A 26,569-nucleotide genomic window follows, 5' to 3' on the forward strand; every position below is an offset into this window, starting at 1 on the left:
AAATCAGCAGATAGAATAAAGGTCACAAGCATAAAAATGTGTTCTTGGTGAAAAGGTTAAAAAGAAGAGACTTTTTGAATAAAAAAATGACACAGCTTGTAAGAATTACTCTAGACTATAATGGAAAATATAGAAAAGTTTAAGTAAGTTACAGAAGATGTGAGAAAGTCACAGAAGGTTATGAAAGAAAGAGTTTTTTGTATACAGAAGCTATCAGTCTATTTTTCTTTGATTGATGTAGAATCTGATCCTCTGTTAAAACAATGAGACTTTTGAAATGCATATATGTGAGTATGTTTGGTTTAATTTTTAATTTGATTTCCCTCTGCTATGGGCTGCTATGGGTCTGTGCCAATTGCCAGTGTAAGCATGTAGCTCCACCTCCTAGAGCTTTGTTTTTTTCTAGGAGCTGAAGGAGGCAGGTAAACGGGCTTTGATGTTCTAAGCCCCGCCCTCTGGGGGACAGTCTTCCTGTTCCTTTGTTCACTCCTGGGCCTCTGTTGTTCAGCCTTCCCCGTCGCTGTGCCCCCTGTACAATGAGGGGGGAGTCACTCTGAACCATTGTGATCCTTGTTCTCGGGTTGGGTGTCCCAGCTATTGATGTGTGTGTGCGGGAGGCAGAAGCACAACCTGCCCTCCTGGGCTTGGGAATGTAAACAAACAAGGTGGTGCTCTCCACCAGATGCAGCTCTGGTTGTGCGGGGAGACACGGAGGGATCCTGGCGTGTTCAACATCTTACTTGTCTTTCACATTTAAGTGAGGTGACTCATTACACTTCATGACCCCACATGAATCAAAAGAATTGACATTGGCAGTTCTGGTTTGGTAAAGCAGAGTTGTAGTGACAGCCAGACCTGATCAAGTAATGCGAATACATGAACTGTCAGATGAGGGCCTCAGGTCTACAGGAAGCCAGATTAGAAGCAACCAATGACAGCAAAACATCCTGTCTGTTATACATTAATGTTAGCCATCACAAAACACACCGAAGGCTGGAATAAGAGAAAGGGTTTATTGGGGAACACCCAACAGACCAGAGTGAAGAGGTGGTGAAGGGAAAGAGAGAGAAAGAGAGTATAAGAGAGAAACAGAGAGGAGAGGAGCTAGCCAGGAGAGAAGAGAGCAGAGAGGAGCCGAGAGAGAGGAGAGAGCAGAGAGGAGCTGAGAGAGAAAGCCAAGAGACCAGAGGAGGAGGCTAGAGAGAGCCATGTGTTCAGGAACAGGCCCTTTTAAAACTTTGCCTGAGGGTGGGCAGGGAAGCAGGAGCAGCGAATCCCATTAGGATGAGGGTGGAGCTTGGCACAGGTAGCTGGGCCATGTGGCTACCTGGCTTCCAGCAATGGCGGTGGGAACCGGGGTATAGATCGCGCCATAGATAAAACTGTGCCAGTTTCCTAATACTGTCCACAGAAAGTTAAAAAAAAAAAAAAGCTAATAGAAGCTTCTTAACACAGTCTCTATTGGCCGGAGTGGTTGTCACCAGTCCTATTGTTAACACATAGAGCTAAACATATAATAACAGAGAAATGAGGATCTACAATGCATTACAAGAGAAAACCAGTATTTAGAGGCAATAAATCAATCAATCAATCAATATTTAAAAAAGAATCTCCAGGGCTGGACCAAAAAAGGTAAGAGGACAGAACTCATACTAAGTGCTGTTACCATGATTAAAAAACTACCATAAGGCCAGTGCCACGGCTCACTAGGCTAATCCTCCACCTGTGGTGCCAGCACCCCGGGTTCTAGTCCTGGTTGCGGCACCGGTTCTGTCCCCATTGCTCCCCTTCCAGCCCAGCTCTCTGATGTGGCCCGGGAAGGCAGTGGAGGATGGCCCAAGTGCTTGGGCTCTGCACATGCATGGGAGACCCTGAGGAAGCACCTGGCTCCTGGCTTCGGATCTGCGCAGCACGACAGCCGTAGTGGCCATTTTGGGGGGGTGAACCAACAGAAGGAAGACCTTTCTCTCTGTCTCTCTCTGTCTAACTCTGCCTGTCAAACAAACAAACAAACAAACAAAACTACCATAAAATATGTATAAGACTTTTCAAAAATATAATACAAAATCTGCTGGCAAAATATGTCTTAGGAGCAAGTGACCATTTGGAGAATTGTACCCTTTAGTACATCAGCTATACTTACAGTGAGTCTTTAAAGTGGAAAACTTCTTTTCCTCCTCTACTTTAACATATAAATATTTCCTGTGTGGTTACAAGATAATAAGTTCATTTAGCATGTCATTTTCTCTCAACAGTTTAAGTCACAGGAATAATTTTATACAGATTGCAATGCAAATACTTACACATTACATTTTTTGTACTCTACTAGATACTATAGATCAGGGAAAATATGCTACACAAAGAGTTAAACTTTTTTTTAAGAAAACAGGCTTATGTGGATAAATAGAGAAGATTACAAACATCCACAAATCAGAGTAATAGGCCCAACTTATAAAGTGTGAAATAATTCATGTATTAGGAGTATAATTATAAATTGGTAAAATGTCCTTTTTATCACATGATGATACATGTTTATTGCTTTAACTGCTCAAAAGTTTTTTGCTGAAACATATTTGGAGGAAGGAACTATACATTGTACAGCCATAGAATTATCTTAGAAACACTCAGTTCAGGGATTGGAGTTGTGTCACAATGGGTTAAGCCACTGTCTGTGATGCTAGCATCTTATTTGGCTGCCAGTTTGTGTCCCAGATGCTCCACTTCCAGAACAGCTCCCTGCTAATGGGCTGGGAAAAGCAGCAGAAGATGATCCATGCATGTGGGAGACCCAAATGAAGCTCCTAGCTTCATTCAGGGCCAGGCCATTTGCAGCCATCTGGGGAGTGAACAGGCAGAGAGAAGATCACTCGTTCTCCCTCTTTCTCTTTTTTGATTATTTTTTTTTATTTTTGACAGGCAGAGTGGACAGTGAGAGAGAGACAGAGAGAAAGGTCATCCTTTGCTGTTGGTTCACCCTCCAATGGCTGCCATGGCCAGTGTGCTGCGGCCGGCGTACTGCGCTGATCTGAAGGCAGGAGCCAGGTGCTTCTCCTGGTCTCCCATGGGGTGCAGGGCCCAAGCACTTGGGCCATCCTCCACTGCACTCCCCGGGCCATAGCAGAGAGCTGGCCTGGAAGAGGGGCAACCAGGACAGAATCTGGTGCCCCAACCGGGACTAGAACCCGGTGTGCCGGCGCTGCAAGGTGGAGGATTAGCCTGTTGAGACATGGCGCCAGCCTCCTTCTTTCTCTTTAACTCTGACTTTCAAAAAAAAGAAATAAAAAGAAACACTCACATGTTCTCCCTGATAGGGAACAACTAACTGAGCACCAAAGGGGAAAACCTGTTGAAGTGAATTGGACACTATGAGAAACAGTGACTTGATCAGCTCTTGTGCTGTTGATGTACAATGCAATACTTTATCCATTATAGTATTTTTTTTGTTCTAGTACTATTGTTTGAACTCTGTAATTAACACACAATTATTCTTAGGTGTTTAAATTTTAACTGAAAAGTGATCCCTGTTAAATCTAAGAGTGGAAAAAAGAGAGGGAGGAGATGTACAATTTGGGACATGCTCAATCAGACTTGCCCCAAATGGTGGAGTTAGAAATGTGCCAGGGATTCCAATACAATCGCATCAAGGTGGCATGTACCAATGCCATCTCACTAGTCCAAGTGATCAACTTCAGTTCACAATTGATCACACTGATAGGTCTAAGAGTCAAAGGGATCACACAAACAAGACTAGTGTCTGCGAATACTAACTGAAAGAATCAAAAAGTGAGAGAATGCTCCAACATGGGAAGCTGGATACACAGCAGACTCATAGAATGGCAGATGTCCTAAATAGCACTCTGGCCTCAGAATCAGCCCTTAAGGCATTCGGATCTGGCTGAAGAGCCCATGAGAGTATTGTAGGCATGGAAAGCCAAGACACTCTGGGAAAAAAAAAAAGATTTAAATGAAAGATCTCTGCGAGTGAGATCCCAGTGGAAAGAACAGGGCCATCAAAGATGGAGGTACCTTTCTCTGAAGGGAGGAGAGAACTTCCAGTTTGACCATGACCCTGTCAGAATAAGATCGAAGTCGGCGAACTTAAAAGGCTTCCATAGCCTTGGCAACTCATGACTAGGGAGCTTATTGATGCCATAAACAAGAGTGTCAAATTGTTAAGTCAACAACAGGCGTCACTGTGTACTTACGTCCCATGTGGGATCTGTCCTTAATGTGTTGTCCAATGTGAAGTAATGCTATAACTAGTACTGAAACAGTATTTTTACACTTTGTGTTTCTGTGTGGGTGCAAACTGATGAAATCTTTACTTAGTATATACTGAATTGATCTTCTGTATATAAAGATAATTGAAAATAAAAAAAAAACCTTAGTTTTAAATTGGACATTGCATAGAAAATTGATCAATTTTAAAAAAATATCATGTAGGATCTCTGTCATTAATGTGCTGTACATTGTTATTTAATGCTGTAACTAGTACTCAAACAGTATTTTTCACTTTGTGTTGCTATGTGGGTGCAAACTGTTGAAATCTTTGCTTTATATGTGCTGAACTGATCTTCTGTATATAAAGAGAATTGAAAATGAATCTTGATGTGAATGGATGGGGAGAGGGAGCGGGAAAGGGGAGGGTTGTGGGTGGGAGGGAAGTTATGGGGGGGAAGCCATTGTAATCCATAAGCTGTACTTTGGAAATTTATATTCATTAAATAAAAGTTTAAAAATAAATAAATAAATAAACATTTAAAAAAACCACTCAATTCATATACTATATCCTCTAGCACATACTTCTGCTCCCCCTCAAAAAATTGTCTCAAGAGAAATGATGATGGAGGCACAATTTACCCTAGTTTCCAATGTCATTTACTTATTGTAACATTTTATTTAACTAGTTTTAGTCATTTCTTGGGAGATGCTGTATACTCTCCAAAGTCTATCCTGCTCATTGTCTGTTTCCTAATCCAGTGCCTGGCCCTGTTCTAGTTTAATAAATATTTCAAAGAAATTAATGAGCAAGTCACTGACTGTTTAGAATCCTTCCCTCCCCATCAGTGAGGGTATTTAAGATTTCCTTAGCCAAAATGATGAATTTGAAAATCAGCCTTTACAGGAGCTAAAAACCTGTACCAAAGACTACCTTGCTGTACCAAAGGGTACAGCGACTTCTCTGGGAAAAGATGGAGCCAGTGCTTGAGTTTGGCCAGCACTGAAGGACTTCCTAACCCTGTGAGGGAGGAGTTTTTTGATGTGTAAGCAATTTCCACCCATTCCTCTTTCGTATATGTGCTTCCTTAGAGATCACCTTTTCCAACAGGAAAAACAATCCCTGCTTTCCCCATCTTGATGTATCTCTATTCCTCTCCCCTTCCTCCTTCTCCTCCCTCCTGGAAAAGCTGTGGGCCTCACTACAGCGAAGGTGGGGTCATTTGGGAATTTTTCAGCCTTATTCTCAGCGCAGCAACTACTGCGGAAGAAGTTGGGAACCATGGGTGACAGCAATTAAGTCCAAGGAAACCCCAGACCAAAGATCACTGCTGTCATCCAGGTCAGGATGGACTCCCTCTTGCCCCAGGGAAGTGAAGCCAGAGGGAGACCCACTGGACCTCTATTGGTGATTAGTGCCATGAGTGGGACAGGCAAAAAGGGGACAGTTGGTGAAGAGGAATGAGTAAAGGGAGAAAAATATGAAAAAGAGGCATTGCCACATCCTAGGAATCTTTCTTTCCTCCCACTCCTTTTTTTTTGAAAAACCATCTGGGTATTCTTTTATTTCCCTTAAAGATTTATTTATTTATTTGAATGTCAGAAGTCAGAGTTAGAAAGGGGGCTGGAGAGATCTTCTATCTACTGTCTCACTCCCCAAATGGTTGAAATGACTAGAGCTGGATCAGGCCAAAGCCAGGAGCCAGGAGATTCAACTGGGTCTCCCATTTGTTTGCAGGGGCTCAAGCACTTGGGCCATTCTCTGCTGTTTTCCCAGGTGTATCAGCAGGAAGCTGGATCAGAAGTGGAACAGCTGGAACTCAAACCAGTGCCCAAATGGGATGTCGGTGCTGTAGATGGTAGCACTACATGTAGCACTGGCCTCCCTTTCTCCCACCCTTAAAAAAACAATAAAAAGGAAGGGCAGAAAATAGTCACATAGGACTTGCAGCCACTTAAAGGCCTCTGTACTACAGTCAGTATTGTGGGAAAGAAGCCTACCTGAGACCACCTACCCACCAAAGGATGGACTTGGAAATATGAAGAAACCAGAAAGTGAGGCATTTATTGTTACCTGGTCTCCAGAGTGTGACCAGCAAGTGGAAGCAGGCACCTCTCTCAGACTGTTCCTTTTATCTTTGCCATGCAGAGGCCCCTTGCCCCACTTTCTCATCAGCTGACAATCTTGGGAGGTACAATGTAAACCTGACAAGGTGCCTAAGGCAGGGTGAGGGAGGGGTACTACGGGTAGATGTTGCTGGGCAGATCTAGGACAGGGCAAGGACTTACATTGTATTCTCAGAAAGGCTAATACAGTTCCAAGAACTGAGATATAAGTGTACTGTGTGTTACACAGATAACAAGTAGTGTACAGTTTGCAAAGCATGCTTGGCAGATGCCCTAGCTTGGGTTTTTTAGCAACTGTCTATCCTATAATCTACTGAAGCCTAGTTTCATACCACACTAAGGCTATGTCTTTTATGAAAATACACCATGGTCATTTCTCACAATTTTATATTGAGAAGGAGCTGGATAGGAAGCGGAGCAGCTGGGACTCAAACCGGCGCCCATATGGGATGCCAGCACTGCAGGCAGTGGCTTCACCTGCTACACCATAGCGCTGGCCCCCATGACTTCTTTTTGAAGTGTTTTTGTATTTGGCACAGAATAAACTCCTATTGAATTATAATACATTGAGACTCCTTTGCTAATTCTGGTGATTCAGGAAAAACTCCAGACTGGTGGCTGCTGGAGGGCCAATTCACGAGAGAAAAGAGTCTATGGAAAGGCATAGGTTTAGTCAAGAGGCTACCAATCTTGGGGGGTGGGGGGGTGCCTTTCCCACCTTGCTAATTAGCAAAAAAAAATTAAAGGATGAATGATTGGTAGGGAAAGTTGAGAAGGTAAAGACCTCTGTTGATTATCAGGCAGATTTCTGATGTCAGCTTGAAACAAGTTTGTTTGTGAGTTCTTTGATCCAAGGTTTGACTGTTTACAGTGGTCATAGTTCCTGTCAGGTATTCTGATTCCAGTCATTGCCCTGCAGTCAGTCCCTGGAGTTCTTAAGCAAGCATTACTTATCTTTCAAAATGTGATTCTTATGAGTCACAATATCAGCAAGGGGCTTTTGTTAATACAAATGTGAAAAGAGAAAGGAAAATATATTCATTATTGTTAAAATGGCAAGTAGAGACCTGGAACATTTCATCCAAAGACAAAGAGAAAATAAAGCCATAATGTTAGGTTTGACTAATAATTATAAAACATTTGTGGGGAAACAGAATTTAAAAATAAGTTTCTTTTACTGCAAAAAACTTTGTAGACATATTTATTTTCATTTGTTTGAAAGACAGAGTGACAGAGAGAAGGATTGGGAGAGGGAGGAAGAGAGAAATACAGAGAGAGAGAGAGAGATCTTTCATCCACTGGTTCATTCTCCAAAAGCCATGATTGGGCCAAGTTGAAGCCAGTTACCCAGAACTCCAGCTGTCTCTCCCTGGATTCATTAGCAGGAAGCTGGATCAAAAGCAGAGGTGTTGGGCTCACTGTTGCAGTACAGTAAAAGATGCCAGTAGATACCAAGAGGCATTGTGTTTTTGCTGATGGCTGACTGGCTTTCTGAGACAGCCTGGGCCCAGGGAGAAGTCCCAGATCCTCAGGCTACTGCCCTGCTGTCTGCAGATCGGCGACCCTCCTTAGCCTCAGTTGTTTTCACTTGTGAAAGGCAAACCTTGAAGAAAAACTGAGCTTAGGAGCATAGTAGCCACTCCACACACACACACACACACACACACACACTGTGAAAGAGCCCTAGGTGTCCCCATCTCCCATCAAAGACCTATTTTTTTTTTAAGCAAACTCTTTGCCTGCTAATTTGGGGCTTTCCAATTCCTGTGAAGCAAGACTGGGTAAAAACAGATAGTGGGTGACTTGCTTCTGAAGCCCAGTGAGCTGTTGGCAAGTCTGTAACAATAGGGCTATTTGGATGTGGCTAATTGCATTTGAAAATTTAAGGCTGATCAAGGTAGGAGGCACCTTTCTCTGAAGGGAGGAGAGAACTTCCACTTTGACTATGACCCTGTCGGAATAAGATCGAAGCTGGTGAACTTAAAAGGCTTCCATAGCCTTGGCAACTCATGACTAGAGCCTAGGGAGATTAATGACGCCATAAACGAGACTGTCAAATTGTTAAGTCAACGACAGGAGTCACTGTGTACTTACGTCCCATGTGGGATCTGTCCTTTATAGGTTGTCCAACGTGAAGTAATGCTATAACTAGTACTGAAACAGTATTTTTACACTTTGTGTTTCTGTGGGTGCAAACTGATGAAATCTTTACTTAGTATATATACTGAATCGATCTGTTGTATATAAAGATGATTGAAAATGAAAAAAAAACTTGGTGTTAAATTGGAAATTACATAGAAATTTAATCAATTTTTAAAAAAAAATCATGTAGGATCTCTGTCATTAATGTGCTGTACACTGTTTTTTAATGCTATAACTAGTACTCCAACAGTATTTTTTCACTTTGTGTTGCTATGCGAGGGCAAACTGTTGAAATCTTTATATATACTAAACTGATTTTCTGTATATAAAGAGAATTGAAAATGAATCTTGATGTGAATGGAAGGGGAGAGCGAGAGGGAAAGGGGAGGGTTGCGGGTGGGAGGGAAGTTATCAGGAGGGGGGAGCCATTGTAATCCATAAGCTGTACTTTGGAAATTTATATTCATTAAATAAAAGATAAAATAAAATAAAATAAAATAAAATAAAATAAAATAAAAAGAAAATTTAAGGCTGGGGCCGGCGATGTGGCACAGTGGGTTAATGCCCTGGCCTGAAGCGCTGGTATCCCATATGGGCGCTGGTTCTAGTCTCGACTGCTCCTATTCCAATCCAGCTCTCTGCTATGGCTTGGGATAGCGGTAGAAGATAGCCCAAGTCCTTGGGCCCCTGCACCCACATGGGAGACCTGGAAGAAGCTCCTGGCTCCTGATTTTGGATTGGCAAAGCTCCAGCTGTTGCGGCCATCTGGGGAGTGAACCAGGAGATGGAAGGCCTTTCTCTCTGTCTCTACCTCTCTCTGTAACTCTTTCAAATAAATAAAATAAATCTTAAAAAAAGAAGAAAATGTAAGGTAAGATCTCAATATTGAATCTGCATTTGACATAAAATGGTATCAGAACCAAATGGAGGTTTTTCTGAAGCTGTAGAGAGTGTAACAAAGAAGAGGAACCATGGGATTTTTCTCAAAGAAGGATGCCTTTGGCCAGTTAGATACACACTAGACCAGCTGCTATTGCTATTTTTTGTGTACATCCCTGAATCAACCCTATGAAGAGAGGCTAGCACTGCGGCAATAACAGGTAAAGCCACCGTCTGCTGTGCCAGCATCACATATGGGCACTGGTTCAAGTCCTGGCTGCTCCACTTCTGATTCAGCTCCCTGCTGATATGCCTGAGAAAGCACTGGAAGATAGGCAAGTCCAAGGGGCCCTGCACCCACCTGGGAGACTCAGAGGAATCTCCTGGCTCCTGGCTTCAGATCGGCACAGCTGTAGCCATTTGAGGAGTGAGCTAGTGATTAGAGGACCTTTCTCTCTCTCTCTCTCTCTCTCTCTCTCTCTCTCTCTCTCTGTGTGTGTGTGTGTGTGTGGTGTGTCTGCCTCTGCCTTTCTGTAGCTCTGCCTTTCAAATAAATAAATCTTAAAAAATAAAAGACCTATGAAGAAAGAGCTCAGAGGGTTGAGCTGTATTTCAATACTTGTAGAACAATCTAGCAAGGTCAGAGGTTAGAGGATGTATCCAATTCTGTGTTAAGAAAAACTGTGGAAGATAAGATAGATACTCAATGGGTGAGGGGAAGTGATACATAGTCTTTATAAAGAAAATGCAAATCCACTAACATTTCCCCTTAAACAAGATTTTTATCAAGAAAATATAAAATCATGACACATACAAAGCCAACATATGTCAAAGATTTTATTTAATCAATTAATGAGGGAACCTGTTTTACTGAAACAATTAAATATCAAATGTTAGTGGCTCCCCTTCACCAGAGAGAAAAGATTTATTTTTATTATTGAACAAATATTAAAACAGACAGTGATACACATCTAGGCATTCACTGTGGGACTACAAAGACAGAAAAAAAATTCATTCTTTCACATAACCAGGCATATAAAGCCCACTATATCCACAGGTATCCTCTCTAAGTAAAAGGAAACTAGTGCTCAAGTGTGAGGACATGACAGGACCATTTGCCACATGTTGTCCACCCAAAACTTACCTAGTAATGAATGAAGCCATCTGTATGAGCTCATTGACTACCCAAAGGAAAACTAAGATTCCTCAGATCTCTGACAATGAAAAAGTTACAGTTTGGAGCCAGACACCTAATTAATCTACCACAGGGAGAGGTGCTACTTCCTCCGTATTTACATTTTTTTTTAAAATTGTCACTGCTATCCTCAATAAAATTAGTCTTGAATTATAAAACCAGAAAGAGGATATATCTTTCTCCCTCCCTCTCTCCCTCTCTCTCCCTCACTCTGCTTGTCATATGGATGAAAATGAATAAACATTAAAAGAACACAATGATGGCCGGCGCCGCGGCTCAACAGGCTAATCCTCCACCTTGCGGCACCAGCACACCGGGTTCTAGTCCCAGTTGGGGCGCCGGATTCTATCCTGGTTGCCCCTCTTCCAGGCCAGCTCTCTGCTGTGGCCCAGGAGTGCAGTGGAGGATGGCCCAAGTCCTCGGGCCCTGCACCCGCATGGGAGACCAGGAGAAGCATCTGGCTCCTGGCTTCCGATCAGCGTGGTGCGCCGGCCGCGGCGGCCATTGGAGGGTGAACCAACAGCAAAGGAAGACCTTTCTCTCTGTCTCTCTTTCTCTCACTGTCCACTCTGCCTGTCAGAAAAATTTTTAAAAAAATAAAAATAAAAAGAACACAATGATAAAGATTTAAAAGTCCTAAAGGTAAGATAATCTTTTCACTGAAAAGAAACCCATTAATCTCTCGCCCATATCAAAGACTGCTTTCACTTTCTCCCCCTACAGTAGATACACTATTTCTGTAGTTCTTGACAGGAGATCATTTTCACACACAAACTTGTTTAGAATAGCATCTATGTTTTGGGCAATCATTTGATTCTGATTCCTCATTAAAATATTCAGAAGTGTCTGATTTCCTTGGATATAAACTATGGTCAATGGCCAACAGAAAAAATTAAATGTCAAATTACAGATGTGAAAAAGCATACCAATATCTGATTTTATTTATCTAAAGATATTTTTGGATAGGGTGCCATCAGGAATTTATAAAAGAACATGTGGAAATTTTATTTAACTCATCAGCTAATGAGGGAATTAGTAAAATGTTGAAGCAGATTAAAAGGAGAATTCGAAGATTTGTAGATATGTAAACAGTAGCTGCAGTGCATTTATGTATAGTACAAACCTGGCTTACTCCAAAAGATGGAGTGGTGGGAAGGAGGGAGAAGAATCAACCATGAGTTCACCAGATGACATTTATTTGCATGTCTGTGAACTGTGATCATCTGCTTAATTTCAATTTTTCACATTTTATGAGTTGTAAAATAACTCAAAGGTGAAAGGCACAGAGACCCCTAGAATCTGATAACTCCAGACACTGGGATTAAGAAACTCCTAGTTTACACTGAAGATATATAGTAATCTCAGCTGATTCTAAAGTATACTTTCTCCACTTACACTTTACTATTATTTGCTTCTGTCTTTGTTGCACACATCTCTGAAGGTTAAAAGAGAAAAGCTGGAATATTAATGTTATTTTTGTTTAATTTTTAAGAAGTACTAAACTTGAAAGGCCAATAATATGCTAACTTTACAAAAAAATCACATTTTGAAATGAAATAAGTTGAGCCCAGATGTATTTTTAAAATAAATAAGCTGTGGTTATAAAGTAAATTTAAAGCAGTTTACTGCAAAAATTTAAGGAAAATAAGAATGGAAGAAACGAAGGAGGGTTGAGGGTGGAAAGGAAGGAAGTATGGTTATCTTCTTAGAACTGTATCTATGAAATACATGAAATCTGTTTTCATTATATTAATAACTAATTTAAAATTAAAAAATGTTAATTTGACTCATGAAGCATCTTGATCTTGGCCTAATTCCAATCACCAGTGTAATGTTGATATAATAGTTTCATTCCTAACTGATTTATTGTCACATGTCAATGACATCCCTTTCTATATTGCTTCTTAGATGTCCCTGGCCAGGCTCATTGAAGGCACTGTGTTGAGTGATTTAATTCTATTCCTTATACAGAAAATGGTTCTCTAGCATTTCCAAGTAAGAAAATTTACATACTAAAGCTAATTCATTTGTGTTGACAATATTTATTCATTCAAATAAATGTCCTAATGAGAGAGGTATCTTGTCTGAGCACTTTGCAACTTTTTAAGCACAGGAGAGGGAAGTCCTGTGAAAGAGTGAGTTCTGTTTATGAGTCATGGGCCCTCTGAAGCCCCTGGGATAATGGCACCCCTTGTGACGATTCCAGAGGAGAAACTGGGTTGTGGGTAAGACAGGCCCAGGCAGTGGCTGAAAATGACAGTTCTGCAACTCCAAAATGTGGCTCATTCTCATCCCCAGAAAGAGGAAGGGGCAATTCATATTCCCAAAACTTAATCTCTAGACCCAAGTTGTCCTACAACTATTAGAGGGAGGAGGCTCAGGATGAGACAGCCCTGGACTGTAGGCGTTTAAGGAACAGCTATTGTTCTGAAGTCACGACCCTTCCACATACTCTAAGGAGTTTGTGTTCCAACCATGACCACCTGCATATAATTATGCCAGCTGCCTTGCACAGACTTTCACACCTTGTGAAGGCCCTGCAAGAATTCACTCTGCTTTCTCTGACATACAAAATAATTTAAAAAACACAAACTTCCACAAAGCAATTATCCAGTTCTTCTGGAGTAAGATCCTCAGTTTCAATAATAACATCCCCTGATGAAAACAACCTCTGTTTAGCATAACCAAGAATATTTATCTTTTCCACTGTGTGTACCCTAACAGATAATATGGTACTTTATATCCAATACTTGCAGGTGGGTTCTAAGTAAACCCAAAATTGTGCCTTGGGAAAGGAAGAAGTTAGTGTAGCTCTTAATGCCACTGAACTCTTTTGGTTTTTAAATATGACCAGTTCCTTGTACCATGCCTCAAAATGACTTTTGTATTCTTATTCTGTGGTCTTTGACTTGACCCTTTTCTAATGTCCAACAGATATGTAGAATGTTTATTCTAAAACCTTTCAGGGCTTCTTCAAAAGATAAAAATTATGTCCAGAAACCAACCCCAACCATCTATGCACCAGCTCACTTCCTACTCTGAACTCTATGCAGTGACAGTATATGGGAAGTAATTCTGGCACAGCAGTCATACGCTTGCCTGATGCTTCTAGGAGGTCTTAGAACTGAAAGCATGGGTGTGTTTAGGTCCTAACATCAGTGGTAGGGAGAAATCCTCATGAGTCCTTTGGTGAGGAATAAATGTCAGCTGCTTCCAAGAACCAGCTCTTCTCTTCCTCATGAACTTGAGTCAATGAGCCATGTTTGCTACTTCTTACATCACCCTAATAAATATAGAAAATGTGCAGCCATCCACTCACTCCCCTTCCTCTATATTTTGAAATGGTATGGAGAATAAAACATGCAGCTTTGGAAGGTGTGAGATAAGAATATTTTCCTGAAAATAATGGTTTACCTTGAGTTAACAAAAACATTATAGGGTACCTCACAGGCACGTGGTCCCCGTTATGGGCATGTCTGGATGGGTTTTGCAATTGAGGATACTGGGCTGAACAGGGCAGTGTCCAGGAACTGAGTGGTGGTGACAAATCTGTGATGAGTGGCCAGTTACTCTGTCTGGAAAGCACACTTCCAACATGACAAAGAGGTCCCAGGAACTTGTCAGACAACCTTGAGCATGGGAAAAAGCCCTTCTCAAGAACATCTCTAGGTTACTTGGCTTAATGATATCATTTAAAGACCAGGAAAGCATATGCCAATCACTTTCCGGAATAGTAATCAGGTGATCTCCCCAAATTCTGGGGAGAGAGAGAGACAGAGAGAGAGGAAAATGTAATGATGGAATAAATAGGAAAGAAGGAAGAAAATAAGGAAGAGAAGACAATGTTTATTATTTCCAGGAATGGCCCCATTGTGGCCATATTCTCCACAGTATACTTATCTCACCTCCTGGAGGGAAATGAGGGCTTACCAAAGTACAATGATTCTATTTTGGTATAAAGGTATGAGGATTGGTCTTTAAGCATGAAACCACATCTGCAGGGACGTTAATGGACACTACTTCTATTTGGGATTGCAGATACTGGTCCCTGCCTTCCAGTCCTGCTATATTTTGAATCAAAGTTACAATGATATAAAGCTATATTAGTTATCTTCTGTTGTACAACCCCAAAATTTAGTTGTTTTGAAAAAAATGTACCTAGTAACTTGAAGTTTCTGTGGAATATAAATACAGGTTTATGTGTGTTCTCTGCTTCAGGGTCTCTCTCAAGGCTGCAGTAAAGATGTCAGCTGGAGACAAGGTTTCATCCAAAGGCTCAACTGGGGAAGGGCACACTTCTGTTTACTTTAATAGTCTTGACAGGATTCAGTCATGAGCGTTTGTTGTGATAGTCACAGTTCCTTGATGGTGTTATTCTCTATGAATTCTTTATGTATGGAGTTGCCAATGTGGCATCAATTGGCATCATTCATTTCATCCAAGCCAGTAAGCAGAGTTTGCTGGCAAGGCAAAAGTTACAATTGTTTTAATCTAAAATAGAAATAATATCCTGTTTTCATTACTCTTCTGCTTAAAAAGAAATCACTAAATTTATGGAAGAGCAAGGTACAAATTTGTAAATACCAGAGGGTAAGGTCTGGATCTGAGAAGTCTTCCTAACATAAGGGTCTCTTCTTCAAAATCCTACTCACATTAACTGAAGTCAAATTTGCCAGTGGTGCCAAATGCATCCTCAAGCTCATCAGTATCCATTCCATCAAAACTAAAGCTTGGGTGGAAATGAAAGAAAAAAAAAAGGCAGACATTCAGTATAGCAGTTCAGCTTCCAGTTTGGATGCTCACATCCCTTAGAGTTCTTGGGTTTGAGCCCAGACTCCATTCTCAATTCCAGCTTCTCCTTAATGAAGACCCTGAGAGGCATTAGGTGATAGTTGATGTCATTGCGTCCTTGCTACCCAGATGGGAGACCTGGTGAGAGCCCCTCTCCAACATTGATCATAGTTAGTTGCTTTTGTGGGCATTTGGGGAATTAGTATTGGGGAAGAGAGAGAGAGAGAGAGAGAGAGAGAGAGAGAGAGAGAGAGAGAGAGAAAGAAGAGGAGAGGAGAGGAGAGGAGAGGAGAGGAGAGGAGAGGAGAGGAGAGAGGAGAGAGGAGAGAGGAGTGAGGAGAGAGAAAGAAAGAGAAAAAGAGTTGAGGTCATCCTGAATGGATAATGGGGCCCTTAGACAACCTGTCAATCTTCAGACTTCAACGAAATGAGAAATTAGATGCAATGTGGTTGATCCTGGCTCCACCACAGCACATCTACTCTGTCCTATCTCCCATAAAACAGGTCTAATTAATTAACCTTCAGCTACTGCAGAGACAGGTCTAATCCCACAGGATACAAGGTTTAATTTCTGCTCTTACCAATATATTTAATCCAGCACACTCATCATTTCAAATTGGATTCTCATAGGATCATCAAGAGAAAGAATGAATCACTCCACTCATATGAATGACAATACCAAGGATCTCAGAACATGTAACTCATGCTAGGATGTTTTCCACGAACTCAAACAATGAAGACTAAGGACATAAAAAGGCTGAGGGATTGATCTGGGGCCACATAACATGTCCTAACTGCTGCCGAGATACTTGCTTCCAATCAAAGAAGCACTAGTTGAGGAAGTGAGATAGAATTTACACTCGCAGAGCACCCAGCAAATAACTTATCCAAAGTGATGTGTATCAGGAGTGATCCCACTTGATTATGAATGTAGTTTTCTAACACATTACTGTAGCAAGATGTGCTGACAATGATAAGACAGGGTAATTTCCTCTATAGGAATTCTGAAAAACTGCCTCACCCAGCACTAGGTAATCTCCATCTGTGCCAGGGTCATTTACCAAGCTATTGAGTTCTGTTCCTTTTTTAAAAAAACGACTTATTTATTTGAAATGCAGATTTACAGAGAAGGAGAGACTCAGAGAGAAAGAGATCTTCCATCCACTATTCACTTGCCATTGTAAACAATGGCTACAATGCTCAGGGTGGGCTAGGTCAAATCAGGAATGAGGAATTCCATCAGGGTCTCCCACATGGGTGTCAGGGGTCCAAGTACTTGGGCCATCTTCCACGGCTTCCCTTGTCACATTAGCAGGGAGCTGGATGAAAAAACAGTGCAGTCAGGGCCTGTGCTGTGGTGAAGTAGGTTAATCCACCTCCTGTGGCACCAGCAACCCATATGAGCATGGGTTCTAGTCCTGGCTGCTCCTCTTCCAATCTAGCTCTTTGCTATGGCCTAGGGAAGCAGTGGAAGCTGGCCCAAGTCCTTGGGTCCCTACGCTTGCATGGGAGACCTGGAGGAAGCTCTTGGCTCCAGGCTTTGGATCAGCACAGCTCCAGCCTTTATGGCTATTTGGGGAATGAAGACTCTTTTCTCTGTCTCTCCTTCTCACTGTCTGTTTCTCTGCCACTCAAATAAATAAATAAAATCTTTAAAAAAATACAAGAGCAGCCAAGACTTGAACCAGCACTCTGATATGGGAATCTGGTATCCCAGATGGCAGGATACACCACTACAAAACCCCAGCCCATGATTACTGTTCCTGCTCACTGCTAGGAAGGACTAGAAGGGAACCAGACTTGGTTTTCCACTTTTGTCTTCCAGGATATTCTGCACTATTTGGCTCAGGTGTTAATAATGTTTTTCAAGTTTCCTGACCCAAAAATGTAAGCTTCAATGCACCCATTAGACAGTGATATCCACATTCTCATATGGGAGGGGGATCTCTCTGTGTGTTCTTATGAGGAAAACATGTGCTGGGTTGAAGAGAACGATAGGAGTAATGGCTGAAGTGCTGCAAAGACTTGAGAACAGAATGTAAAGACGGTTCCTTGAATGGTTGGCTCTTGGGTGGAAGTCATCTTAGAGGCATCAGGATTTCATAATGAGAGAACTAATGCTTTCAAGAATGACCTGACTTCAAGCCCCAGTGACACCTTAGCTATACTGCAATTATGCACAGCTTTGATATCTTTGTCTGACAGTGAATACCAAGCTATCTAGGCAAAAGAATGCTAGGAAGAACTACTGTTGGATATAATTTTACCTTTTGAAATAGGGACAATAAGCCCAATTTAGCTTAGAATAGTGAATTAATTAAAATTAAACTAAATTAAATTATTATTTTTGAAACAAATCTTTTTATGCTTATTATCCTACTTTATCCTTATAATGTTTTGACACACTTATCTCCTTTTCTTCAAGGATAACACTGAGGACAAGGTAATTCTATATTCTTAGCTGGAGAACACTGAAGAGGGGGCCAGAAATGTAGAAGCACCTTTTATTGCAGGGAGTGATTTGGATATAAACAAACAAACAAACAAAAAAACACAAGTATTTGCTTCAGGTTCAGGGAGAAATACTGGTCTCAGGCAGCAAAAATAATGGAGCAGCTCAACTGATGCTACCAGGCATCATAGTCTATGCATTTCTGGCTTCCATATTCAGGAGTAGACTTATTTTTTGTCTGTCAAATTCATGACTCTCTCTTTCACCATTATGTGCAGCTGAAAATGGTTGTGTCTCCCACTGGTCCCTCAAATTCACCATTCCAGTTAGTCATCCTCAGTTGAGTAACCTCCCCATTCCTTCCCAAACACCATAGCCAAAAACGTAGAATTTTTTTTTTTACCATCTGTAATAAGATTTTCAGGAAAACTATTTGCACCTGGACAGAAATTGAGAGTGGCATAAGTTATCCAGAGAATGATGGGAGTAATGCATCCAGAATGTGAGGAAATGCTCCATGAAAAATTAAAAGGAAACGAAAACATATCGTCTATGACAATTTTCTTTCTTTCTCTCCAACTGCACCATCTCTGCCTTTCTGTCCAGAGTGATGTCACTGACTGAAGCTTGAAGTTGTGGAAAGAATGCACATCCTGTGGAGGCCAGGTAGGGGAAAGAGGTGTGATGGCTCTTGGGTATGGAGCATAAAGTGGGGAGAATCAGTTGGAGAATCCCATTTCCACACGTGTAGAAGATCCTATAATGTCTCTGTCTATCATATCTTGTTTTAGAGTTCTTTACCTCTTTCTGAGTTCAGTTACTGCCAAACCCAAGAATTTATCACGAACACCTCTGCGTTCTTAACAAATGCAGTCTAATATTCAAACCTTTATCCTTCTAGCCTATGCCCAGCTATGACTATGCTTCATCCAACTACAGATTTGAAAATCACTGCTTTCTTTGTGTCCACTCAGCAACCTTTGGAGTTAATATCCTCACTCCTGAAGGAGTACACCATGTTCCACCTTTAACCACAAACCTATATAGTTCTACTCCAATCAGTAGTCCCCCTCGATCTCTTTTCCTCTTCCCTGCCTTGAAAAATCCAACTGTCTAACTTTTCTAGGCTTGTCATGGACAAAAATTACAAAGTTGAGTGCACTGATATCACATTAATTCAGCATATACACATGATTATCAGATCCTCCACTTCGGGAAGATAATTCATTCACTCCTCCAGTGATCTATTTGTGCTAGGTAGGCTTTTATGGAGTTAGTAAACACCACTGAGGAAACAAACACATCCACCTTCCTCACACTCTGAACTTATGTGCTGGATCACCACAGAGTACTAAGAATCCAACCGAAGAAATTTTATATAATAGAAACCTAAAAACGACCCAAAGGCCCTGAATCCATATCCCACTTTGCTCTTTACTTCCCACTGCACTGAGAAAGGTTTTCCTGAATGTATGTCTTGATCCATCCAATGTGGGATCCGTGGCTGATTTATTCTCTAGTTTTATTATTTCTTTTCTTTAACTTTGAGTTATTTTTCTTTTTTATTAGCATATACAGAATTCAACATCAAAATGTACCAGTTTCTCAAATGAGGCCATGAAAAGCAATGCAGTGTGTATAAAAACCATTTCAGTCTTGAGACTGGCTGCTTCAAACAAATGTGAATAACAGAAAATTTGATGGCAAATGAGTTTTTTGAAAATGTTACCTGTTTACAAAAAAAATTACTATTAAGGAAAGCTTCTTCACTGCAATACCACAGTTCAGGGAGACCATACAGTATTTGTCTCTTGGGGGCTGGCTCATTTCACTAAGTATAATGGTTTCCAGTTGCATCCATTTTATTGCAAAAGACAGGATGCCATTTTTTCCACTGTATAGTATTCCATAGTGTAGAGATACCATAATTTCTTTATCCAGTCTTCAGTTGATGGACATATGGGTTGATTCCATATCTTAGCTATTGTGAATTGAGCTGCAATAAACATGGGGGTACAGATCACTCTTTCATTTACTGATTTATTTTCATTTGGGTAAATTCCCAGTAGTGGGATGGCTGGGTCATGTGTTAGATCTATATTCAGGTTTCTTAGATTTCTACAACCTGTCTTCCACAGTGGATACATGAGTTTGAGTTCCCACCAACATTGGATTATGGTACCTTTTTTCCCTACACCCTCGACATCATTTGTTGTTTGTTGATTTCTGTAAAAAAGCCATTCTAACTGGGGTGAGGTAAAACCTCATTATGGTTTTGATTTGCATTACACTGATTGCTCATGATATGGAACATTTTTTCAACTGTCTGTTGGCAGTTTTAATTTCTTCTCTTGAAAAATGCCTGTTTAAGTCCTTTGTCCATTTCTTAACTGGTTTGTTTGTTTAGTTGCTGAATTTCTTGAGCTCTTTATGGATTCTGGATAGTAATCCTTTATCAGCTGCATAGTTTGCAAATATTTTCTCCCATTCTGTCAGCTGCCTCTTTAATTTGCTGAGTGTTTCTTTTGCAGTACAGAAGCTTCTCACCTTATAATCCCATTTGTCAATTTTGGGTTTGATTGTCTGTGCTTTTGGGGTCTTTTCTAAGAAGTCTTTGCCTATGTCAATGCATTGCAGAGTCCTAATAATGTTCTCTAGTGATTTGATGTTATTGAGTCACAGATTTAGGTCTTTGATCCATTTTGAGTGGATTTTTATGTAAGGTGTAAAGTAGGGGTCTAGTTTCATTCTTCTGCATGTGGATAGCCAGTTTTCCCAGAACCATTTGTTAAAGAGGTTGTCCTCAAGGCTGGTGCCGTGGCTCACTTGGTTAATCCTCCGCCTGTGGCGCCAGCATCCTATAAGGGCGCCGGGTTGTAGTCTTGGTTGCTCCTCTTCTAGTCCAGCTCTCTGCTGTGGCCTGGGAGGGTAATAGAGGATGGCTCAAGTTCTTGGGCCTCTGCACCCACCTGGGAGACCAGGAAGAAGCACCTGGCTCCTGGCTTTGGATCAGCGCAGTGCCAGCCACAGCGGCCATTTAGAGGGTGAACCAACGGAAGGAAGACCTTTCTGTCTCTCTCTCTCACTGTCTGTAACTCTACCAGTCAAATAAATAAAATAGAGGTTGTCCTCACCTAAGGGGTTGATTTTAGCTCCTTTGTGAAAGATGAGTTGGTTGTAGATGCATGGATTGATTTCTGGAGTTTCTCTTCTGTTCCGTTGGCTACAGGTCTGTTATTATGCCAGTACCAGGCTGTTCTGATTATAACTGCCCTGCAGTGTGTCTTGCTATCTGGTATTGTAATGCCTCTGGCTATGTTTCTGTTGTATAATATTGCTTTATCTATTCTGGATCTTTTTTATTTCCATATAAATGTAAGCATTTTTTCTAGATCTGAGAAGAGTGTCCTTGGCATTTCAATTGGGGTCACATTGAAACAGAAAAATCCTTTCAGTAGTATGGACATTTTCATTATATTGATTATGCCAATATTGAAAATTTTTCAGTCACACCAACAAAAAAGAAGAAATTAGAAAAAATTAAAATCAGTAATGGAAATCTATGGTATACCACCAAACAAGCCAGCAGAGTTGTAGAAGTTCATGAAGGTGTACAAAGAGCTAATGGATTAGAAAGCATAGTTCATGAAATGATTACAGAAAACTTCCCAAATTTGGAGAAAGAAAGGGATGTCCAAGTAGAGGAAGTGCATAGAACTCTTAATAGATATGACCAGAAAGGACCTTCACCACAACACATTGTAGTCAAACTTTCTACAGTAAAACATAATGAAGAGATTCTTAAATATGCACAAGAGGAACATCAAATTACTTTCAGAAGATCTACAATTGCACTCACAGCTGTTGAAGATACAGACTCGCTAAATGGATTAAAAAGCAAAACCCATATATTTGCCGCCTACAAGAAACACACCTCACCAATAAAGATCCCTCAAGACTAAAAGCGAAGGGATGAAAAAAGATATTCCATACTAACAAAAAGCAAAAAAGAGCCATGCAGCCATCCTAATATCAGACAAAATAGGCTTTAACACATAAAAATGTTAAAAGAGACAAAGAGGGGATCAATTCAACAGGAAGATGGGACTACAATAAACCTATATGCACCCAACTATAAGGCATTTGGCTATTTAAAAGAAATGTTAATGAACCTTATAGAGAGAGATAGATTCTATACAATAGTAATGGGGAATGTCAGTGCCCCAATTTCAGCAATGTACAGATTAATCAGACAGAAAATCAACAAACAACAGAGCTAATCAACACAATAGACCAAATGTGCCTAATGAATATCAACAGAACTTTTAATCCCACAGTTGCAGAATACACATTGCTCTCAACAGTGCCTGAGACTTTCTCTAGGACAGACTACATGCTAGGCCATAAAGAAATTCTCAGCAAAGTCAAAACATCAAAATCATACCATGGATCTTCTCTGACCACAATGGAATGATACTGAAATCAACAACTCAAGAATCTCTAGAACATATGCAAGCATATGGAGACTGAAGAACATTTTCTGGAATGAACAGTGTGCCATTGAAATGTCAAAAGAGAAATGAAAAAATTTCTGGAAGTGAATGAAGATGACAATACAGCACATCAAAACTTGTGGGATATTCCAAAAGTAGTGTTAAGAGGGAAGTTTACAGCAGTTGGTGCCTACATGAAGAAATTGGAAAGGCACCAAATGAATGACATTTCCATGCCCTGAAATACCTAGAAAAACAATAAACAAAACCCAAGATTAGTAGGAGAGAATAATACATAATCTCTGTACAAGAAAAATTTATATAAGATAAATAACATTTTTAGATGAGTATGTTCACACTACATAAATTTAAAATAAAGTACTATTAATTTTTTCTAACTTCCTCATTTGTTTGACATGTTTTAGTTTTTCAATTATTGTTCATCATCACCTGCATTAAAGACACACAATCTCATCTTTAAAAGGGAACAAATTTCCCTTAGGTGTAACAGCACTCAAATTTTAGCAGCAATTATATTTTTAGAAGCAAAAATTTCTAGAAAATATATTTTTAAAATTTTTATTTTTTTATTTATGTGTTTATGTGAGAGGCACAGAGGCAGAGAAAGTGTGACAATGAGAAAAACAGAGGAGGGCGGAGCCAAGATGGCGGATAGTGAGGACGTGCGCCGTAGTTTAGGAAAATAAAGTTTCATAAAAGTGGAATTACTGTAGCCTCAGGAAAAGACTCAAGAAAAAAACTACAGAGGAAACGCTTCCGGATCTAGTGGATGTGACACAGAGGACCTACAGGGAGCCCACCGCGTGGAAACCCAACCGCAGGAGCCAAGCCGCAGAATCTCACCAGCGCGGGAACGAACGGAAGGTAAGACAAAGACGTCAGAAACCTGAGACATTGGGGGAGGAAAGGCAGAAACCTCTCTCCTCACCCACGAGCAAAACAAAGAGCAGGCGCCATTTTACATATGTAAAGCGCCACCAACGAGTACACAAACTCAGTAACTTTGGAACTTTGGTGAAACTTGAGAACACATTGAGGGCTGCATAAACTCTTTGTGTGGTCCCAGGGGTAGATCAAATGAATACTCACAGAGGCCAGATTTCAACTACCCTCAATTCCACTAACCTGTGCCGAATTACTTCCCAACTGAGTCAAAAAAGAGAGAGAGAGAGAGAGAGAGAGAGAGAGAGAGCGATCCAGCAAGGAGCAAGGGAGAGAACAATCTGGGTGAGTCACTTTTTGCACAGCCTTAAACCTGAAGAATCAAGCAAAGCTCTCTGGCCACACCCATCACAGCCTCTAAGGATCCATCAAAGCAGACAGCCCACTTAGAGGCATAGTATAACGAGAAAAAAACACCACAGCCAAAAAAAAAAAAAAAACCCATAAATTATCTCCAACATGCCAAACAACAAACGTAGAAACCGAGGTAACAAGAGCAAAGAAGACACTATGATGCCCCCAAATGAACAAGACACCCCAATCCAAGATTATGAAGATGAAGAGATAGAGGAAATGCAAGAAGCGGATCTCAAAAAATTGATAAGAACATTAAGAAGTTCTCAAAAAACAAATTCTTGAACTACAGAAATCCTTAATGGGCAAGAGAGAAAAACAGAGACATGCAGGCAGAGATCTCTCATTTGTTCAAATGCCAAAGACAGCACAGTTTGGGCCACACTGACTCAGGAGCCCCAAACATCATGCAGATTTCCCATGTGGGTGGCAGGTACCCAAGCACTTGAGACATCTGCTACATCCCAGGGTGTGGACTAAAGGAAGCTATTATAGGAAGCACAGGTGAGACTTGAACCCAAGCATTCTGATACGACTATGAGCCATTCCAAGCATCCACGAGGCCAAACACCTGTTCCTTCACCTACTCCTATAATAAATGCTTTAACTTCCTTTCTTTTCTACTGTACAATAACCAGAGACAATAATTACATAAGGCTAAATTCTACATATGAGATAGTTTTTACTCTCCTTCGCCCTACATCTTAGTCAAAAGTTTTCCCTCCCTCCTCATTTCTGAATTATTTGAAGAGGTACAAGAGTTTTAGATAAAGTACAAGTATGTTTCAAAGCAGATATGAAGTGGGTATGAGATGAAATAATGCTCAGTCAAAATCGTCCAGCGGCTCAAAAGTTAATCATGTGACAAACAGGCCCTACTGACAAGCTAGAAAAGATGAGACCTTCTAAGGTGCCCTAACACTTTTAAGCCTATAATAGCTGAGCAGCACGAAGGCCATCTGACTCTACTAAGGGGTAGTCATCACTGCCTGGCATGGAAGATAAACTCCACAGCTCACAGTTAGTGAAAACGTGGAAGCTAATTGAAAAAGTCACCTAAAAATGAAAAATACATATTACGATCAATTTATAATAAGAATTATATTATTCTAAATTATTCTGTTCGAAGAGAGATTGTGAATAAATTGATTTGCTAACAGAGCATCCTAAATTGAATTTTACAAATACAATTTTCTTAATATGTATTTATTAATTATTTTCCTAAAATCACCAACACTGTGGAGTTACACTTCATCTGAAATGACTATTGAATAATAGTGAAACATTCACAATGGGAAGCTGGGAACAGAACTTAAATCTGAGGATTCAAATGAGGTGACAAGTTCCTGAACATAACAAATTGTTATGGCAAAATAGTTAATTGTGTCATACTGAAATAACTAAAATCTGCAATATACAAAACAATGCTGTCCTAGGAAACAATATTAAAAATGGATGGATTTCTTCAATACCAATAACATATTTGATTCATTATCACCACAGGATTTATGGAATACATTAATGCTGTGAATGACAAAACAATTTATGGGAAAATACATCCACAAGTATTTTAATTTGATAAATCAGACTGATGCTAAATGGGAAATAAATGCATAGAAATAAAAAGAATATTGTTGTAAAGAAATGACATAAGGGGAGGGGAAACAGATAAGACATCTAACATAAATTCGACATGACTTTGACTTACTAAATTATTTTATATTCTTTTTTACCATAATTTTAAATTGTCTAATAAACCTACAAGTAGACTGACAAAATTACATGACAAATGCAGAGTTTTCAAGTTTCATTCAGGTGATTGACAAGGAAGATAAACGCCTCTCCGGATGAGATCACATGGCGTGGCTGTCAGGATTCTGCTTCCTAGGAGGCAGCCACGAGGTGTGGGCAGCAGTTACAAACGAGGAAGTGGCCTTGGAATCCCCATTGCTGGGAACCTACCCAGGTTATTTTTTTTCCAGCGACTCTGCCTGTGCAGATTTATTGCAGGACACATCTGAGATGGAATCACTTCCTCCTGCTTCCTATTTAGACAGAGGCTAGCCCATCTTTCACTCTTCCCGTGACTGTGACAACAAAAATCGACACGACTGTTCTTCGGCCTAGGATCTCAAATATACCCAGGAGCCCCCATTACCCTCCTACACTCCCCAGCAGTACCACCAGGCTCCCCTGGGCGCGCCGTGGGTCTGGGTCTTCTTACCAGCAGCCTGTGGTCCTCCGCTCCCTGCAGAAGCTCGGGCAGCTCCTCCTGCTTCTTGCAGCCCTAGCGATCCAGACGCTCCGCTCCGAGTCTGGTCGGCCTTGACTGGATCTTAGAGGCAGCCATCACCACCTTGCTGTGAAATGGGAACCAGGGTGAGTACAGCTCCGGGAGCTGGAGGCACAGGAAGACGGTGACGCCGGTCGGTCCAGAGCCTATGGCCAATCCAAAGCAGAGAGGGAGGCGCTCGCCGCTCCTCGCAGCCCGGGGCCCGGGTGTGGAAGCCGCCTGCTTCCTGCGCTGCAGCTCTCCGGTCAGTCGCGTCCGCTTCCTGCTGCTGCCACCAGGGGGAGCCGCCGCCGCCGCGGCCACGCGGAGACCGTTGGACGCGCGCCCACCCGCCCGCGCCGCGCGCCGCGCCTCTGGGAATCTGAGGAGAAGCCGCTGTGCAGCCCCTGCTCCACCAGAGACCCCGAGGAGTGAGGACGACCACAGGTGAGTCCTTTGTGTCAGCCCCCAGGGGAAAAACACAGGAACTGGGCGCTTTGGGGACCAGGCACGCGCTGTCCCCAGGGAACCTGCGCCCACCTCCTGGCCAGGGCAGGAGAGCCGCCAGGAGGCCCCTGCGCTGGCGAGGGCTTGGGGCCCCGGAGGAGGTCAGCGTGGCAGAGATCTGTCCATGCCCTGGGTTTTGCTTCGTGATTGTTGTCTCTGATTAAGCAATTGTCAGG

The 26,569-nt window shown here is 41.3% G+C and overlaps 1 long non-coding RNA gene across 3 annotated transcripts in view; it reads right to left on the reverse strand.

Annotated features, from left to right (window-relative positions):
• Positions 1-26,123, reverse strand: part of LOC133767106 (uncharacterized) — a 134,492-nt gene extending 108,369 nt beyond the window's left edge. For 2 of the 3 annotated variants that reach the window (XR_009866809.1, XR_009866808.1), the window contains exon 1: positions 25,839-26,123. This is a non-coding gene — a long non-coding RNA (uncharacterized LOC133767106). Of the gene's footprint in view, positions 1-15,213; positions 15,290-25,838 lie in introns of those variants that run through there. The other variant, XR_009866810.1, reaches the window with a different exon arrangement.
• Between the last annotated feature and the right edge of the window lie 446 nt (positions 26,124-26,569).

The sequence above is a fragment of the Lepus europaeus genome, chromosome 9, assembly GCF_033115175.1.
Source record: "Lepus europaeus isolate LE1 chromosome 9, mLepTim1.pri, whole genome shotgun sequence".
NCBI lineage: Eukaryota > Metazoa > Chordata > Mammalia > Lagomorpha > Leporidae > Lepus > Lepus europaeus.